We start from the raw sequence: 19,739 nt of genomic DNA on the forward strand, positions 1-19,739 counted from the left end.
GCAATTTAGCATGGCCAATTCACCTAACCTGCAGGCTAAGGATGGGTACATTGTATAGGTCAGCTATAGCTATGAGTCTGTACACTGGTATGTTTAATTAAGTGTTAGCCAGGCCACCTATGTGCCCTGAAGAGCAATGGTTTGTGGTTACTCTCCCACTGCATGCACGGCAAAGGACAACTCCAGCCCTCCACCACTTGATTGGGTGCATGGCTAGTCTTGAAACATGGCATTGGGATCAGGAGATCCTGGGCCATACTGGCAGTAGCGAGTACTTTTACACAGCAAGTGAGAGAATAGAATGAGTGGGGTGTATAGGTAATGAGGCAAGTTCAACACTGTGGCATGAGAAAACTGGCTCAGTCTCACTATGAAACTTACCGTAAACTGGACAATTTCTAATAAGATTCAGCCCCGACATGAATTACTTTTGTCCTGGATATCAAGTCATTTTGGTGGTCTTACTAAGATTTTATACATTTTGTGATGGTTTGTGGAACAGTGGGATACAATTATCAGTGAGCTCTTCCCTGTGAAGCCAGGACAGTGATATTAAACTCACAACTGCAAAGCTGAGAGATTGCAGCAAATTCAATTGACAGACTAACAGTAACTACACACTATCACCTCTGTGTTTCAACGCGTAATCCACTCTAAGTCTTTCTAAAGAACAGAAAGAAAATTGTAGATATTTGATAGCCTTAAAGGTATGTTTTAAACCTCAAGTGAACAGAATCTGGTTCATAAAGCAGTTACAAATGTGCAGAACATCTGAGTTTGCAAATAAACAACTGCATCTCATTCATAAGTGAACAGGTGAGTTTGTCCACCTTGTGGAGAAGCAACAGCACAAATTTTTGAAGAAACTCAACAGGTCCGGCAGCATCTGTGCAGAGAAAGCAAAGTGGCCCTTCTTCAAAACTCTTCCGTGGAGAAGCAACTCAGACCAGTCTACTATTTTGATATTGCAGAGGGTCACTACATAAAGCAGCTAAAGGCACGTCCAGCATGGGGAGAATAGCGTTTTAACTGAAAGAAGCTAAACCTCTTTGCATGCAAGTATTTGGTTAGGAAGCAGACAATTCAGTGGATAAAGAATATAGAGATAATTTCTCCAGAGGTGTCAAAGAGTGGCCAAATCAAATCTGGGTACCACAGAGATGGCAGACAAAGACTCAGATGATTGAATCTATGCCTTATAAAGAGGTGCTGGTGTTGGACTGGGGTGGACAAAGTGAAAAATCACACAGCACCAGGTTATAGTCCAAACAGGTTTATTTGGAAGTACTAGCTTTTGGAGCACAGCTCCTTCATCAGGTAGGAGGATCATAAGACACAGAATTTATAGCAAAAGATCACAGTGTCATGCAATTGAAACCAAAGTTTATCAAGGAAATATTGATTCAAGGCAGAATTCACCAGGGCTCAAATGATTGCAACTCTGTGAAAAGGAAGATAACAAACTGAAAATCTTTCTCTCATTTCATTTTGTTTTGCACTGTGATCCAGGATTGAATCTGGTAGACAAAAAAAAAGTGCATTCTGAAGACAAGGAAATGGGGACATCCCTACAACTCCAAGGATAGGCATTTCTCTTTCTGTCAGCTGTGCTATCTTCTTCACACGTGTTTCATCACGAAGTGATGCAGGCAAGGAGATCTCAAGATCTCCAGCAGAAAGAAGGATTGTGTAATAATTAACAGAATTAATAATTAATAATCAAGATTCAGGGTGAGTTCCTGCATCATATCCAGGTCTGTGGACTGGATCGAACATTTGGATTCAATATTGGGCATTTTCTCAACAAAATCCTCCTTCATGATAGGAGGAACAGGTATTGTGGATTTTTTTTAGTTTTTTGCGTTGTAGATTGATATTGCTGTGTGACAGCTAATAGCTGAGTGTTCAGTTCAGCAGTGTCCCTTGGGTAGTTAGACTTATACAACGCTTGTTTAATTTTAATTTTAGCTCCATTTATGACTCAACCTTTAGCTTTTCACTGCTTTTACTCCTCCACTCTGGATGCTCTGTAGTTGGTGTCTCCACATGTTTATTGAAAGAACGCTTAAGTGCTCCCATGATGTACTAATGGGACTGTAATGCAGATTTTGGTTAGCATTTTTGTAGATTAATAAATTCTGAAAGTTCAATATCAGGTTGATCTAGTGTGGATTTGAGGATCTCCTTTTCCTTGATCAGGCTGCTTGTACTTGTTGCAGGATGTCATTAATGGGCTCAGTGGAATAATCAGACAAATTCATTCCTTTCTCAACATTTTCAACAAGAAGCCAAGACTATTCCCAAGAGACTTCACCATTACTGCCACCATTGTCAAAGAGTGTAGCTAGATCCAGGATCCCTTTACCGACCAGATCATATACTTTAGTTTCCACTCTTTCCTGAAAAATCAAATTAACATCTACCGTGCCATCTTGCAGTTGGTCAATGTCAATCCTGCTACATCTTGTTCCTGCTTCTTCCTGCCTGTTTTCAAAAAAAAAACTGAAACATCCTGTTCTGGTCCTGGAACAGTGTTTTGTTGAAGGTTGGCGAACAGGATAATGTGTCAACTTCATTTTCTGCTCAAACTGATGAATGAAGAAGATTCCACTGTTTAACAACAATGATTGGAAATGATGTACAGAGCATCAAAGATTTGCCTTCCTTTGTAGTAAGAAGTAGCCTATACCAGCCCTCATGCTGTTACTGTGAGATCTTGATATTTGGTGGGAGACGGTTGGAGAAATTAAAGTTTCAACTACATAGATGGATCTTAAAGAATAGACATGTCTGTATCTATATCCAATATAACATGAGGTTTTTATTCTACCATTAATCATGTTATCTGCACACCAGAACCTGTTTTGTGGGTTTACCACTTACCCCAATAAAATGCATTCTATTGCTTTGTAATCCCTACTTGATGTCCAAATTGAGAAATCAGCTGGAATTCTCTATTACTATCTCCCATGATTTTACCTTCACTCTTCAATACATGCATTGTGATTTTACCAGTTCCAAGCATGATAAGGTGAGCCTTAACGGTGCCCTTGTAAAGAGGGCTGAAGTTATTTCTTCACTGTAGAAACTTGATTCTTTAATAGGGGATGGCAAGCCATCCCACATGATATTGTCTACCCAGATCAGATAATTTTTCATTATATATTGAGATACTAATGAATGGACCTACAATTGTCACATATACTAGGAGGATGAGGTACCCCAATCTTTTGGGCAACATTTGAAGCCCATTGTTTTACACTGCTAGCATGCAATCAGAAAATGAGTGGTGTTTGCCACTAACACACTGCTGCAGTCAAACAAATATTCCACCTTGCACACAAATGACAAATGTAGTGTGTGAAACTCAGTGCAGGTGTGATGCCTGTGGTGTAGGCCTTTCAACCCAAAGACTTGTGGATTGTATAAAACAATACATCCTTTCAGCTGTTTGTATCAAGCAAGATAGTGAACGTACCCAACCACCCAATACTTGCAAAACTCTCAATACAGTATCCAAACTTTAGATTTGATTTCATGATCGCTTAATATGTGCTAAATAATCCTGATTGTTAATTACTGACAATTACAAACAATTACTGACAACTAGTTTAGGATTCTCAGTCAGGTTCATGATGTGGCACATTTCCATGTATTGGGAGCTACACAGATTAATATATGGGGTTGAAAAGTGTAGTGCTGGAAAAACGCAGCAGGTCAGGCAACATCCGAGGAACAGGAGAATTGATGTTTTAGGCATAAGCCCTTTATCGTCGACTCTCTTGCTCCTCGAATGCTGCCTGACCTGTCATGCTTTTCTAGCCCCACACTTTTTGACTCTGACTCTCCAGCACCTGCAGTCCTCACTTTCTCCTTTATACATAGGGCCCTATTCTTTGCAGACGGAAACAACATGTACAGACATTGTGCTTATTTAATTTCAACAGAAGAAGTAAAGCCATTTACTGTTTCATTTCTCAAGGCAATGTCTTTTCCAATCAGAGTCAATCTGGTTAACACAAAGTTGACCACCACACTCTAAACCATCCTGCTGAAAGATGTAAGGCTGCCACTTTGTCTTAGTCCAGGGTTCCACTCCTGGACTGATTTTATAAATGCACCATGGTAACTAGTGTTATACAAGGTAACGGTTCTGAAAGAGTCATTGTTGAAGTTGCATGAGCTCTATTCTATCTAATATTAAACACAGTCTCTGGATGGAGATAATGATTGGGAGAATTGGTTCTAAGGATTCTTAGTCATTATGAGTGGGAATGTAATTTGTACTTAGCGTAGTCATGCAATAAACTATCTTGTTATCAAAGGCAAGTGCCTGTTATGTTGAGACTCACTCGTGGTCTGTCTTGTAGCGCTAATAGTTCATAGGCCCATAGACACAGTGTAGACAAAGATGGATTGATAGCAGCAAACTGCCTAGTACCACACACCTACACCATGGCAAAAACTATAACTAACAGGTTGAATTTTCATTTTGCACAGAGTCAAACAGTAGTGCAAATATTCTCAACATTGCCTTGGGTTCAGGAGGTGAGAATAACTTTAAAATGTTTTTTTTTATATTTTTCCCATTTATTACCATGTTGGCAAGTTCATGTGAACAGGGCATCAGATGAAGATAATTTGGAACCTGCATACCGTGTGATGCCCTCCACAGATGGATAGCCTACCAATGTTATCACATGGAGAAAGGCTGCAGTGGCATGTGATCAGATGTTGTGGAACTTGCATCCAGTACAGATTTAGCATGTTTCAAAGAAGCTGAAAGATCTAGTCATGAAGTAATTGTAAAAAAGTAAAATGACAACACTCAACTGTTAATAGAATGCTTGGTTACCAATAAATAATAAGAAATCAAAGTTAAAACAAAAGTTCAGTAAGTGCCGCATTGGGAGTGACCTTTGAGTGATGATGCAGCATTGACATTCAAGGTGGTTGCCCTAGTTGTGCATAAACAAATAGAAATTCATCCATTGGCAGGGGAGAAATAGATAGCAGACTAGCAGACTATTTTACACAAAGATTACTGTTGAGAAAAGTAGTGCTAAAATACCTCTGTTGGGTTGGTGCGTATTCTATGTTTCAATAGTGCCTCAGGCAGACAGTATTATTTTGCACTAATGATCTTATAATACAGCAGAAATTATTCTGAGTCAGATTCTAGCATTTTTATTTTTTCACTTTATCTTCCAACCTTACGCATGAAGCTTCTAACTGTGATGTGGATTTGGTTACATTGTGATCTTAAAGGTATTGTTGAAATGTTATTTTCTGCTGTGAATGTGTTTTAACTGCTGGTTACCGTTCCTTTGAAGCATACGGTCTAAGTGGAGTGATCCTAAACTTACACCCTGCTATTCTGGGAGCAATGTAGTTTGATCTGTGACAAATGCTGGTTGCTGATCCCTTAAACGTTGCAATGATCCAACAAGCTTCCTTAAGCTGGGTTAAACACCACTTTGTCTTTCTGTCGAGTGGAACCTGGTGAAGAAAGCTAAGCTGGTAGCACCTGATAGTCCAATATTTGTAGAGAAAGAAATAGATTTAATTTACATGGTTCCTTCCACAACCTCAAGGTGATTTTATAACCAACAAAACCCTGTGCAGTGTAACCACTGTGCAATTATACAAATTTGGCAGTCATCTTTGTACACAGCAAGCGCCCACACACAACATTGTGATAATAACCACTTAGTTTGTTTATGATCCTCCATAGAGACTGATGACTTTAAAAAGAAATTCAATTAATGGCTGAATGAAAATGTAACAAAATTTCATGTTTCAAAACTTGAACTGTAAGAAACAGATTAACAAGAGAGAATTGCCTTCAACATTAATGGGATGATTTTTGCTTAATTTACCACGATTAATATCCTGGGGGTTTATAGTTCATCAGAAACTGAACTGGGGCAACCACATAAATGCTGTGACTACAGGGTAGCTCAGAGTCTAGGAGTTCTGTGGTGAGTGACTCACTACCTGATTCCCTGAAGACTGTTTACCATTAACAAAGCACAAGATTGGAGTTAGATGGACTACCCTCCACTGACCTGGATGATTGCAACTCAAGAAATCAACACCAATTTGTCTTATTGACACACCACCCACCTCCTTTAATGTTCACACCCTTCACTTCCACTGCACAGTGGCAATAATGGATATCTTCTACAATATGAATTGCAGTAACTCACCAAAGCTCCATCAACTACCTTCCAAATCCATCTAGCCATCGAGAAGGGCAAGGGCTGCAGATCTTTTAGGAACAGCACCATCTACAAATTCCTCTCCAAGCCATATACCATCTTGACTTGGAGCTATATGATTTTTCCTTTACTGTTACTGGATCCTAAACCTGGAGCTCCCTTCCTAACAGCACTGTGTGTGTCCCTGTAGCACATGGGCAGCAGCAGTTCAAGAGGGTATCTGAAGGACAGTTAGACATAGGCAAAAGATAATGACCTTGCCATCTCATGAAGAATAAAAACAAATTGTGATGTGCTTTGAGATGTTCATAAAATCATACAGCAGAAGGAGGGCAATCAGTCATCATATCTGGAGCTGTCCAATTAATCATACCCTCCATTGTACTTTTCCCTTTCTCTCATTCAAATTTCTCTGACTTTTCAAATATAAATTCAATTCCCTCTGAGACTAGTCATAATTGACAAGTTGGTGGTATCTTGTGTCACAGTGATAGCATCCCTGCCTCTGAACTAGAAAATTCAAGTCCCACCTATGCCAGAAGTGTGTCACAATATGGCTGTACAGGTTGGTTTGAAAAATATTACAAATGCAAACGTTTCTCTCTATGCTCACATTAATGGAGGGACCTGATTCACTGATCAGGGAAATTTCTGATGGCAGGAGAGTTGATGACCAGTGAACACAGGTTTAAAATAATAAAGAAGAAGCCCTAAAGGGTTCAAGGTTTCAATGTGGTATTATGATCTAGGATACACTGCCTGAATGTTTCCCTGAAGTAGAACAAATTATAACTTTCCAGAGAGGAAAAGTGGAGGAATTTGCAGGGATATCGGGAAGAAGCAAAGGAGAGAAAGACTAATTAGATAGCTCTTTCAGTGAGCTGGTGTAGGACAATGGGCTGAATGTCTTTTTTTCCTGTGTTGTGTATATGTCCTAATTTGACCAAAATGGCCAGACTTTTAACAGTGGCAAGGAATTTTGTTACCAGGTTGTAGAAGTTTCGGTTTAGCAACATCAGCTGCCGTACTCGTGCTGCAAATGCGTCTCATTCACAGCCCATGCATCAAACTGAATTCTATCCTTTCATCATATGCACAGTTCAGACATAGGCTCACTGACATTAGATAAACAGCAAGAAAGGAATGTTAGCTGGAATGTGAGATCTGTGTACTTTTCACCCTTTTGCAATTCCAGTAAACCTTTCATTGACATTTCAAAAATAAATAATGTAATACTCACTCATCACTGCTTGGATAGGCCAGGTTGAGACTGCCTCCATTTTAAAATCTTCAACCATTGTAAAGACCTTTGAGGTGGTGGGAGGGGCTTGCCCTGATGTTATAAAGGGTGCCATATAAATGTATGCTCTTTCCTACAATACAAACTTTGGAGCAGTTGATTGAGCAGTGAATGTCATTGAGTTCAGAGTTGGCTTTGTGCTCTGTGATGCTGGTAGAATCCACTCTGGAATCAGGGCCAGGCTTTTAACCTGCATTCCAAACAACCCAGCCGATGTGGCTGGAGATAGCATTTTTATCATTCAGGAAACATTACCATAACCGATCCCTATCAGTCGTTTGCTTTTAATGCAGGGGGTGTTTTACTTTCACATGTTATAGAGATCAAGGCCCTAATAAGGGCACACTCTCTTCCTCACCATCCCTCCATACCCACCACCCTCTCGTTCCCCATCACTGCTACCACTCTCCCCTTCCTGCCCTTTCCCACCACCCTTTCTCACCTCTCCTTCCCCATTCCTCATCCCATCCTCTCCCTCATCACCATAACTTTGCACTGCATCCTCCCACTCCTCCAGAGTTTCCAATCATCCTGTCACCCTCTTGTTCCTCCATCTTTCTCTTATCTCCTCCCACTCTCCCCCATTTCACTTTTCAGGTTCCAAGTGCATGAAAAGGAGCAGGCAAATGAATGTTTGACTCTTACAGTCATCAGAGGTTATTGAAGGAAACAAAGGTCAGTTTTAATAACTATAACAATTAATGACAACAAGTCAATTACTTATGTTCCTGGACTCAACTATAACTTCCCTCCAACTTCATTCATTCCACCCAATGGGAATCAGCCCAGAGCAATGCAAGGCATGGAAAAGCAGTACAGATGGATTGGGCTGGGGAAAGGGCAACAGGAGAGGGAAGGAATTAGTGGTTTGTTTCCTCTTACAATCTGACAATGTTCAATTGAATGCCTCATTCTAAACTGGGGAGGGCCCCTCTCAGTTATACAGATTGAATATCAGTAGATCCATTAAATAGAACAATTTGCACAGCATCATTTATTGCACAGAACCGTAGAAATGACACACCACAGAAGGCGACATTTGCTCATCTTGTCCATGCCAACACAAAGACATCCAGATGTCCTTTGTAATCCCATCTTCCTGCACACAGCCCGTAGCCCTGCAGTTTACAGCCCTTAAAGGCAGATCCAGGTACTTTTAAAAGAATTTAGGGTCTCTGCCTCCACACTAACCCATGTAGCGAATTCCAGACACCCACCACCCTTTACATAAAAAAAGATTTTCCTCATGTCTCTTCTAATCTTTCTGCCACTTAGCTTGAATCTATGAAAACTCTCTGCCAAGGGAAACAGTTTCCTCCTGTCTGCTCTCTACAAGGAGGCCATTTGGGCAATAGAGTCCATTTTGGCTCTCCACTGTGAAATGCCATCAGTCTCACTCCCCATAACCCTGTAAGGCTTTGCCCTTCAAGTGCCCATCCAATTTCTCCTTGAAATGATTGATTCATATGCACCACCTTCATGGACAGTGAGCTCCAGATCATGACCATTCAATGTGTAAAAATACTCTTCAACACATTCCTTCTGCATCTTTTTCCCAATGTCTTAAATCTACATCCCTTGGACATCATACAATCAGCTATTAGGAAGAGTTTTTTTTCCTTGTCAACCTTATTTAAACCCATCATAAATTTGTACACCACTATTGATTCTCTTGATGTTGCCTAGAGTCCAACTTGAGGATGAGGAACTGTGATGGTTATGGCATGCAGAAAAACCTGTATTTGCTAGATTGTGAACTGAAAGGGAGCTGGTAAGGTAAGGCTTTTCTGCAATAAAAATCAGCCTGAGAAGAGAAACAGAATTAATGTTTGAGGCTGTCACCTTCATCATAACAGGAAATAGTTAGAAATGCAATAGGTTTGGAGTGAATTGAAAGAGGGGGAAGATGGGAGGAAGAACAAAAGGGAAGTTCTCTAATAGAACAGAGGACAGGAAAGATGAAACGACAAAGGGCCCATGGTGCAAGGCCTAAACTAGTAGCAATTGAACAAATAAAAAAAAAATGTGTTTAGGAGGTGTGAATGCCAGAATCCTAAAGAACTGTTGACCAGAAGCAAGGAAAACAATTAAGAGAGAAACAAGAGAGAAAAGCAAATCAAAATGAGGGCAGAGGTTATACTGTAAAATTGTTGAACTCAGGATTGAGTCCAGATATGTTTTAAAGTGCACATTTAAATTAATCAAATGAGAGAAAGTACATTTTCTTAGTCAAGCCAAGTTTATAAGGTTTTTGTAATTGTATTTCCAATTCCATTCCAGAGATGTGAGTACAAACACTTGGCCTGAAGCTCCAGCTGGGAGTGATGGTGTGCTGCACTAGTGCTGGTCCTGCATGAGATTTTAAATCAAGACCTAATCTGCTCTTTCAGATGGATTTAAAAGATCCTATGACATTAGTGGTTAGCACTGCTGCCTCACAGCGCCAGGTACCCGGTTCAATTCCAGCCTTGGGCAACTGTCTATGTGGAGTTTACACATTCTCCTACTGTCTGCATGGGTTTCCTCCAAGTACTCTGGTTTCTTCCCACAGTCCAAAGACGTGCAGGTCAGGTGGATTGGCAGTACTAAATTGCCTATAGTGTTGAGGGATGTGTAGGCTAGGTAGATTAGCCAGAGGAAATGTGGGGTTATGGGAATGGGGTAGGGGTGGGGGGGGTGCGTGGATCTGGGTGGTATGCTATTTGGAGGATTGATGCAGACTCAACAGCCTAATGGCCTACATCTGCACTGCAGAGATTCGATGATTATTTCAACAAAATACCACAGGAGTTCTCTCCAGTGGCCCAATGAATATTTATCCTCTGAAACATTACAAAAAGAATTCTGATCTTTATCATGCTGTCCTTAGTGGGACTTTGCCATATGCAAATTAACTGCTCTTCCAAAGTGCATTCTTCGAAGGATTCTCTTGGGTAATCCTGGGGTTGTGTGCGCTATGTCAAGGCAAGTCTTTCTTCAAGGATTTTGTTTTAGCATATCCTTGTTGTGAATTCAACAACTTCCTCAGATTTAAAAGGAAAAAAACTTCCCATGCACTTTTTTTTTCTTTGCACGTCAATTTCCCAAAGTAACAGCAACAACATTAAACTGAAAATTGGAGTTGACTGCCTGAGGGAACTGTCTTACAAGATAACCAAGTGCAAGGTCACATAGACCTTGCCCCAAATGTTGTTTGAAAGGATACAAGCACCATATACTTTTCCCTGAGTAAATGACATACATTACCTGATGTTTTACTGTAATTTGAGAATCATCAGCAATTGCACGTCATTATTGAATTTGCAACATTAAAAACTTGACATGGTATTTATTAAGAATGTATTTGTCATGCTCTGTAGAAATTCACACATTTATGCCACTCAGATCAATTTTTCAGGCATTTTTATTTTAATGAATAATGAATTGAGTTTTCTCAGAGGAACATGTACAGGAGGAGGCCATTCAGCCTCTTGTGTGGTTCTGCTGTTCAATTAGACAATGGCTGATCTGCTTCTTCATTCTATTTTCTTATCTTAGCTCTTCTGCTTTATCCAACAAAAAGATAACAATCTGTTTTCATATTTTCAGCTAGGTTCCAGACTCAATAATTTTTGATGGAGACAATTCCAGTACCCATTAACATTTGCGTGAAGACAGATGGTACAAAGTATAAATAAGGAGGTGGCATAGAGTTTGAAGCTTTTGAGTAAGTGAGATGGTGGATGGGGGAAGGTGTAGAAGGATAGACAAGAAATACAACTGTCCTAAAGGTACACAAACTTTCATAGTGATTCTGGAGACATGGTTATATGTTGATCAAAACTGTGAACTAAATATTCAAAGGTTTGTGGCTTTTCAAAAAAAAGGCAGAAAGAGAAATGTGGTGGAGTACTGTTGTTAGTACAAGATGGTATAGTTATAGCAGCAAGAAATGATCTTGGATCGAATGAAATAGAATCCATATAGATGGAGGTAAGAGGAAAAAGACAATACACTAGTGAGAGTAGTCTATGGATTTCCTAACAGTATTTGTTTTGTAGGACAGAGAATAAATCAGGGCACATACAAAATGTACATTAATCATGATTCTCATGTAAATGGGGAAAATTTAATTCTCAGGGTTAGCAATGAAGAAGAGTTCATAGAGTGTATTCAGAAGAGTTACCCAGAGACGTTGATCCAACAAGAGATTAGGCTATTATGGATCTGGTATTATTAAATTTAGTAAGTTTAATAAATTAGCTTAGATAAAGATCCCTTAGAGAACATCAATCAGTGTAGAATTTTATTCAGTGTCAGAGTGAGAAATTTGGGTTGGAAACAATTGTGCTAAATTTAAATGAGACTAATTACATAAGGATGAGAGCAGAGTTGGCTGAAGAGAACTGGGAAAGAAGAATAACAGAAAAGTTGGTTGAGGAACAGTGACAAACATTTATGAAAACAGTTAATATCTCTCCCCCAAAGTATATCCCGATAAAGAGGAAGGATTCAATGAAGGGGATAAAATGATCACGGTTAAGCAACGAAGTTAAGGATAGTTATCAAATTCAAAGAAAACTACAATGTGGCTAAGATTAGTGGTAAACCAGAGGTGAGGGAAGTTTTAAAAAACGAACAGAAGATAACCAGAAAAATAATAAAAATGGCAGAAAATAAGCAATGAGGGCAAACTAGCAAGCAATAAAAAAGGGTAGCAAGCATTTCATAAAGGAAGAGGAAGGCCAAAGTGAGCATAGCCCCTGAGAGAACAATGATGGTGGAAATAATAGTGTGGAATGAGGAAATGGCTGAGGGGTTGAATAAATGCTTTTCATCAGTCTTTGTGGTAGAGTATACTAATTGTATTCTGAAAAATACCAAATAATCATAGAGATAAAAGTTTGGGGGTGGGGGGATGGGGGGAAGGTGGTGTGTGTGGGGGGAGCAAGAGGAAATAAATACATCAACTATTTCACAGCATAAATGAAAGGGAAACTAATGGGATTAAAAGCTAACAAATCACTTGGGCCTGAAGGATTACATTCTGGGATTTAAAGGGAGTAGCTACAGAAATAACGGAATCACTGTTGGTTTTTAAAGAATCATTAGATTCTAGAAAATTCCAGAGGTTTGGAAAGCTGGCAATATAACTCCCTTATTTAAAAAGGAGGGAAACAAAAAATCAGGTAACTCTAGGCTAGTTATCTTAGCACTGGCCAGTGAGTAAATGTAAGAGTCTATTATGGAGGATGTAATAGTGAAACATTCAGAAGTACATCATTAAACAGAGTTGGCATGGTTTTATGAAAGGGATATCATACTGGACAAATTCATGACAATTCTTTGAGGAGGTAACAAACAGGGCAGATCAAGGAGAACCAATAGATGTAATATATTTTGATTTCTAGATAGAGTTTGATAAGATAGCATTCATTAGGCTATTCCAAAGGTGAATCGAAGGTTGGTTAACTAATAGCAGACAGGGAATTGGGATAGATGGAGCATTTTAAGGATGATGATATGTAACTAGTGAAGTGCTACAGAAATCAGTGCTAGTGCCATGATTAGTTACAATGCATATTACTGACTTGGATGCAGATGATACAAAAAGTTTGCAGATGACGCAAAAATAGATGGGAAGTTAAGTAACGAGAATGATACAATCTACAGAGGAATAGAGATAGATGTGAGCAGCAAAAACTTGGCAGATTGAATATAATAAGGAAAAATGTGATATTATAAACAGTGGCAGGAGAAAAGAAGAGCTGAATGTCATTTTAATGGGAAAGACTGTAGAAAGCTGCATCACTGATGGATTTGGGAGTCTTTGTGTAAGAATCACAAAAAGTGAGCATCCAAGTGCAGTAGTTAATCAGGACGGCAAATGGACTGTTGGCATTTATTTCAAATGTAACGCAGTGCAAAAATGAGGAGGTCTTACTAAAACGATACTTGGCACTAGACAGACCACATCCAAGGAGCAGGAAAATCGACATTTCGGGCAAAAGCCCTTCATCAGGAATGGAGGCAGGGAGCCTCCAGGGTAGAGAGAGAGAGAGAGAGAGAGAGTGAGAGTGTGTGTGTGTGTGTGTGTGTGTGTGTGGTTGGGGCGGGGTGCTGGAGAGAAGGTAGCAAGGAGTACAATGGGTGATTGGGGGTGGGGATGGAGGTGATAGGTCAGAGGAGAGGGTGGAGTGGATAGGTGGGAAGGGAGATTGGCAGGTAGGACAGGTCATGAGGACACTGCCGAACTGGAAGGTTGGAACTTGGGTAAGGTGGGGGGAGGGGAAATAAGGAAACTGGTGAAGTCCACATTGATGCCCTGGAGTTGAACAAGTTTGTGAGACATGATTTCCCACGCACAAAGCCATGTTGACTATCCCTAATCAGTCCTTGCCTTTCCAAAGACATGTACTTTTTTTTTATTTCAAAAATATACTTTATTCATAAAATAATTTGATGGTCTGTACAGTTGGTCATGCCATACATATGTAAACATGTACATACAGAGATCAAAACTTATCATTTTTATACAGGTCTGTACATTTTTCCATCATATGCCCATATAATTAGCTGAGGCGTCAGCAGAGCCCAAATGACTGAATGGGCCCCCTGTTCTTCGTTAGGCAGGCAGACTTTACACAGTGGTCTTTCCCCACCGCGCCTTGGCGGCAACTGCCCCAAGCTTCAGCGCGTCCCTCAACACGTAGTCCTGGACCTTGGAATGTGCCAGTCTGCAGCACTCAGTCGGGGTCAACTCCTTCAGCTGGAAGATCAGCAGGTTTCGGACCACCCAGAGAGCGTCCTTCACCGAGTTGATGATCCTCCAGGCACAGTTGATGTTCGTCTCGGTGTGCGTCCCGGGGAACAGACCGTAGAGTACGGAGTCCCGCGTCACGGCGCTGCTCGGGACGAACCTCGACAAACACCACTGCATTCCTCTCCAGACTTCCTCGGCATAGGCACATTCCAGAAGGAGGTGTGTGACAGTCTCGTCCCCCCCGCAGCCACTTCGAGGGCAGCGTGTGGTGCGGCTGAGAGTCCGGGCGTGCATAAAGGATCTCACAGGCAGAGCCCTTCTCACCACCAGCCAAGCCATGTCTTGGTGCTTGTTGGAAAGTTCTGGCGATGAGGCATTCTGCCAAATGGCTTTGACAGTCTGCTCAGGGAACCGCTCAATAGGATCCGCCCTCTCCTTTTCCCGAAGGGTCTCAAGGACACTATGTGCTGACCACTTCCTGATGGACTTGTGGTCAAAGGTGTTTTAGACGACAGAACACGGGAGAGGCTGGACCAGCCGCTATCTCTGGACGAGCTGACCAAGGCCCTCGAGTCCTTCGAAAAGAATAAAACTCCCGGAAGCGACGGCTTACCGGTCGAGCTCTATTCCGCTCTGTGGGACTTGATTGGCTAGGACCTGCTGGAGGTGTATGTCAGTATGCTTCGGGCAGGTACCATGAGTGAATCCATGAGGAAAGGCATCATCACCCTCGTCTACAAGCGGAAGGGGGAGAGGGAGGAACTCAAAAATTGGAGACCAATCTCACTGTTGAATGCAGATTACAAAATTTTGTCAAAGGTAATCGCCAACCGGGTCAGGTCTGCTCTAGGGTCGGTGATTCACCCTGACCAAACCTGTGCTGTGCCGGGCAGGAAGATTGCTGAGAGTTTCGCACTCCTCAGGGATACGATCGCCTACGTGCAGGACAGAGGGTTGGACACCTGCCTGATCAGCCTGGACCAGGAGAAAGCCTTTGACAGGATATCACACAGGTATATGAGAGATGTTCTCTCCAAAATGGGCTTTGGGGAGGGAATCTGCAATTGGATCAGACTGCTCTACACCAACATTGTCAGTGCAGTCTCAATCAACGGGTGGGAATCAGATAGCTTCCCAGTCAGATCTGGAGTCAGGCAGGGCTGCCCCCTCTCTCCTGCCTTGTTTGTGTGCTGCATAGAGCCATTTGCCGAGTCCATCAGGAAGGATGCGAGCCTGAGAGGGGTGACTATTCCTGGCAGCGGGGGCCTGCAGGTTAAGGCCTCCCTGTACATGGATGACGTCGCCGTTTTCTGCTCGGATCCGCTGTCCGTGCGCAGACTCATGTGCATTTGTGACCAGTTCGAACGGGCCTCGGGGGCCAATGTAAACCGAGGCAAGAGCGAGGCCATGCTCTTCAGGAACTGGGCCGACCAATCCTCGATCCCCTTCACCGTCAGGACCGACCACCTGAAGGTACTGGGTATTTGGTTCGGAGGGGCTGGGGCGTGCGCCAAGTCTTGGGAGGAGCATATCAGCAAAGTGAGGCAGAAACTGGGCAGATGGAAGCTACGGTCGCTCTCCATCGCGGGAAAAAAACCTGGTCATCAGGTGTGAGGCACTGTCATTGCTATTATACGTGGCACAGGTCTGGCCTATTCCCAGAACTTGTGCCGCTGCAGTCACCCGGGCCATCTTCCAGTTTATATGGAGGTCAAAGATGGACCGGGTCCGAAGGGACTCACTGTATAAAGATCTGGGCAACGGAGGAAAAAACACACCCAATGCCACCCTCACCCTGATGGCCACCTTTGTGTGTGGCTGCATCAAGCTGTGCGTGGATCCCCGGTACGCAAACACCAAGTGTCACTACGTACTGAGGTTCTACCTGTCCCCGGTGTTGCGAAGGATGGGCCTGGCCTCGCTGCTGCGGAACGATCCGAGTAGTTGGACCGTTCCGTATCATCTGTCCTTCGTGGAGAAGTTTATAAAGAAAAACACCTTTGACCACAAGTCCATCAGGAAGTGGTCAGCACGTAGTGTCCAAAGACATGTACATCCTGTCCCTCAGGATTCCCTCCAACAACTTGCCCACCACCGACGTCAGGCTCACTGGTCTATCGTTCCCTGGCGTGTCCTTACCACCTTTCATTAATAGTGGTACCACGTTAGCCAACCTCCAGTCTTCTGGCACCTCACCTCTGACTATCAATTATACAAATATCTCAGCAAAAGGCCCAGCAATCACTGCCTAGCTTCCCACAGAGTTCTAGAGTACACCTGATCAGGTCCTGGGGATTTATCCACTTTTATGCATATCAAGACATCTAGCACCTCCTCCTCTGTAATATGGACATTTTGCAAGATGTCACCATTGATTTCCCTATATTCTATGTCTTCCATGACCTTTTCCACAGTAAATACTAATGCAAAATATTCGTTTAGTATCTTCCCCATCTCCTGTGGCTCCACACAAAGACTGCCTTGCTGATCTTTGAGAGTCCGTATTCTCTCCCTAGTTACCGTTTTGTCCCTAATGTATTTGTAAAAACCCTTTCGATTCTCCTTAACTCTATTTGGCAAAGCTATCTCATGTCCCCTTTTTGCCCTCCTGATTTCCCTCTTAAGTATACTCCAATTGTCTTTATACCCTTCTCAGGATTCACTCGATCTATCCTGTCTATACTGACATATTCTTCCTTTTTCTTAACCAAATCCTCAATTTCTTTCATCATCCAGGATTCCCTACACCTACCAGCCTTTCCTTTCACCCTAACAGGAATATACTGTCTCTGGACTCTCGTTATCTCATTTCTGAAGGTTTCCCATTTTCCAGCCATCCCTTTACCTGCGAATATCTGCCCCTAATCAGCTTTTGGAAGTTCTTGCCTAATACCGTCAACATTGGCCTTTCTCCAATTAAGAACTTCAACTTTCAGATCTGGTCTATCCTTTTCCATCACTGTTTTATAACGAATAGAATGATGGTGACTGGCCCCAAAGTGCTCCCTCACTGACAGCTCAGTCACCTGCCCTGCCTTATTTCCCAAGAGTCTCGAAGGTACATTCGCATACTGAATCAGAAAATTTTCTTGTACACACTTAACAAATTCCTCTCCATCTAAACCCTTAACATTATGGCAGTCCAAGTCAATATTTGGAAAGTTAAAATCCCCTCCCATAACCACCCTATTATTCTTACGGATAACTGAGATGTCCTTACAAATTTGTTTCTCAATTTCCCGCTGACCGTTAGGGGGTCTATAATACAACCCCAATAAGGTGATCATCCCTTTTGTATTTCTCAGTTCCACCCAAATAACTTCCCTGGATGTATTTCCAGGAATATCCTCCCTCAGCACAGCTGTAATGCTATCCCTTAGCAAAAATGCCACTCCCCCTCCTCTCTTGCCTCCCTTTCTGTCCTTCCTGTAGCATTTGTATCCTAGAACATTAAGCTGCCAGTCCTGTCCATCCCTGAGCCATGTTTCTGTAATTGCTATGATATCCCAGTCCCATGTTCCTAACCATGCCCTGAGTTCATCTGCCTTCCCTGTTCGGCCCCTTGCATTGAAATAAATGCAGTTCAATTTTTCAGTCCTATTTTGTTCTCTGCTTTGTCCCTGCCTGCCCTGACTGAATCACTTCTGGTCTCAACTGTACCAGTCTCAGATTGATCTCTTTCCTCACTATCCCTCTTGGTCCCAACCCCCCTTACTAATTTAAATCCTCCCAAGCAGCTCTAGCAAATCTCCCTGCCAGCATATTAGTCCCCTTCCAATTTAGGTGAAATATTACTTTGCAATTAGTGCCGAAATACTATTTGCCTTCCTTATTATCTGTGGCGCTTACATACTAGTTTTCTGCCATTCAAGCACAAAGATGCCCAGATCTCTCTGAACTGAAGCAGTATGAACTTTACCTCCATTTAAATAATGCATTGCTTTTGCATTCCCCTAACCAAAATAGATAAACTCACACTCATCTGCATTAAACGTCATCTGCCAAATGTTGGCCAATTCACTGAACCTATCAATTTCCATTTTTAAATTTCTTATTTCTTCATGACAATTTACTTTCCCAATAGTTGGAACCCAAGGACCAAACTCTGTTGCACCCCACGAGTTGCACCTTGCCGATTAGAAAAAAAAGACCCATTTATCCCGACTCTCTGCTTTTTATTAGTTAGCCACTCCTCTATCCAAGCTAATAATCAGGCCCATGTGATCCTATCGTGTGTTTTTACCTTTTACACAGAACCTTATTAACTGCTAGGTATTCTGTCCACAACACAAACTCAGTTCCCTAGCCATTAACTCCATCCCTTTCTCAGGCAGTTCTCTGAAGCTGAATCCAAATGTCCATAACTTTGGTGTAATATTTAACCTTGAGCTAAGCTTCTGATCACATATCCCATAAATCACCAAGATTACCTAGTTCATCTCCACAACCAATTTCACTGCCCAGTTTCACCCTGCCTTCGCTTATCTGTTGCTAAAACCTTAATGCATTCTTCCATTACATCTACATTTGATTATTCCAACACTTTGTTTACTGACCTCTTTTTTCCACCACAAATTGCAGCTTATTTGTTCTATAATTCATATCAAGTACCATTCACCCTTCACTCCCCACCCCACTTTCATGCTTAAGGATGTACATTGGTTCTTGGTCAAGAAATATCTCAATCTAAAATTCTCTGTGTCCAAAGCCCATCTTGTCCTGTCCCTAACCCTAGCTCTATATCTTTCCATGTCTATAAGACAATATTTCTGATAGAATTAATGCTAAAATTGCATTGTTTCTACCCAATTTGAAGATATAACATGTTCTTTGGGTGGAAGACTGGGCAATCTAGTACGAGGTCTCAATAGATACAGACATATGATCGCTAGCTCCTGAGAGTTGGAATTGTGCCTAAATAGTTACTGGTAATTTTATATGTTGCTATCAGGAAATAAATGACAATTCCTTCTGTAAGACAAATGCCTCTTCTTGTTAAGATTCTCTATTGGCTTATCCTCTCACTCTGATAATTGGTCAGGCCTTTAGATTTGGCACTAGAAAGGGAGATTATTGGCAGCACTATACAAGCCATTAGCGGCTGGTACCTAGCATCCAATACTGCATTCTCCTGTTCTAAAAGCGCTCCAATTCAGGCCTCATACAAATCTTCAGTTTTAAATCATCCTACTGTTGATGGCTATGCCTTCACAGCTGTACAGATTTCTCCTTTTTGCCTCACAATCATTGTTTCATCCTTTAAGATGCTTCTCAACACTAGTTCTTTAACCAAACATTTGGCATATACCCTGATATTTCTTGACCAGACTGCACCTGCAAATCCTTTATGAAACCCTTTTGATGTTTTGCTATGGTTGGGCATTAAATGGATATGAGTTGTTACGTTATCCAGCAAAAATTCAAGTTACATACACCATATTATTGAGGAACTCAGGGTCATACACCACATCTATTA

General features: G+C 41.7%; 1 long non-coding RNA gene across 1 annotated transcript in view; it reads left to right on the plus strand.

Moving 5' to 3' along the window:
- The first annotated feature begins 5,065 nt into the window (after positions 1-5,065).
- Positions 5,066-19,739, plus strand: part of LOC122557705 (uncharacterized) — a 117,625-nt gene continuing 102,951 nt past the window's right edge. Inside the window, exon 1 of the long non-coding RNA XR_015760128.1 lies at positions 5,066-5,268. This is a non-coding gene — a long non-coding RNA (uncharacterized LOC122557705). The remainder of the gene's footprint in view (positions 5,269-19,739) is intronic.

The sequence above is a fragment of the Chiloscyllium plagiosum genome, unplaced genomic scaffold (assembly GCF_037043375.1).
Source record: "Chiloscyllium plagiosum isolate Xiang-an unplaced genomic scaffold, Cpla_swu_hap1 HiC_scaffold_18, whole genome shotgun sequence".
Taxonomy (NCBI): Eukaryota; Metazoa; Chordata; class Chondrichthyes; order Orectolobiformes; family Hemiscylliidae; genus Chiloscyllium; species Chiloscyllium plagiosum.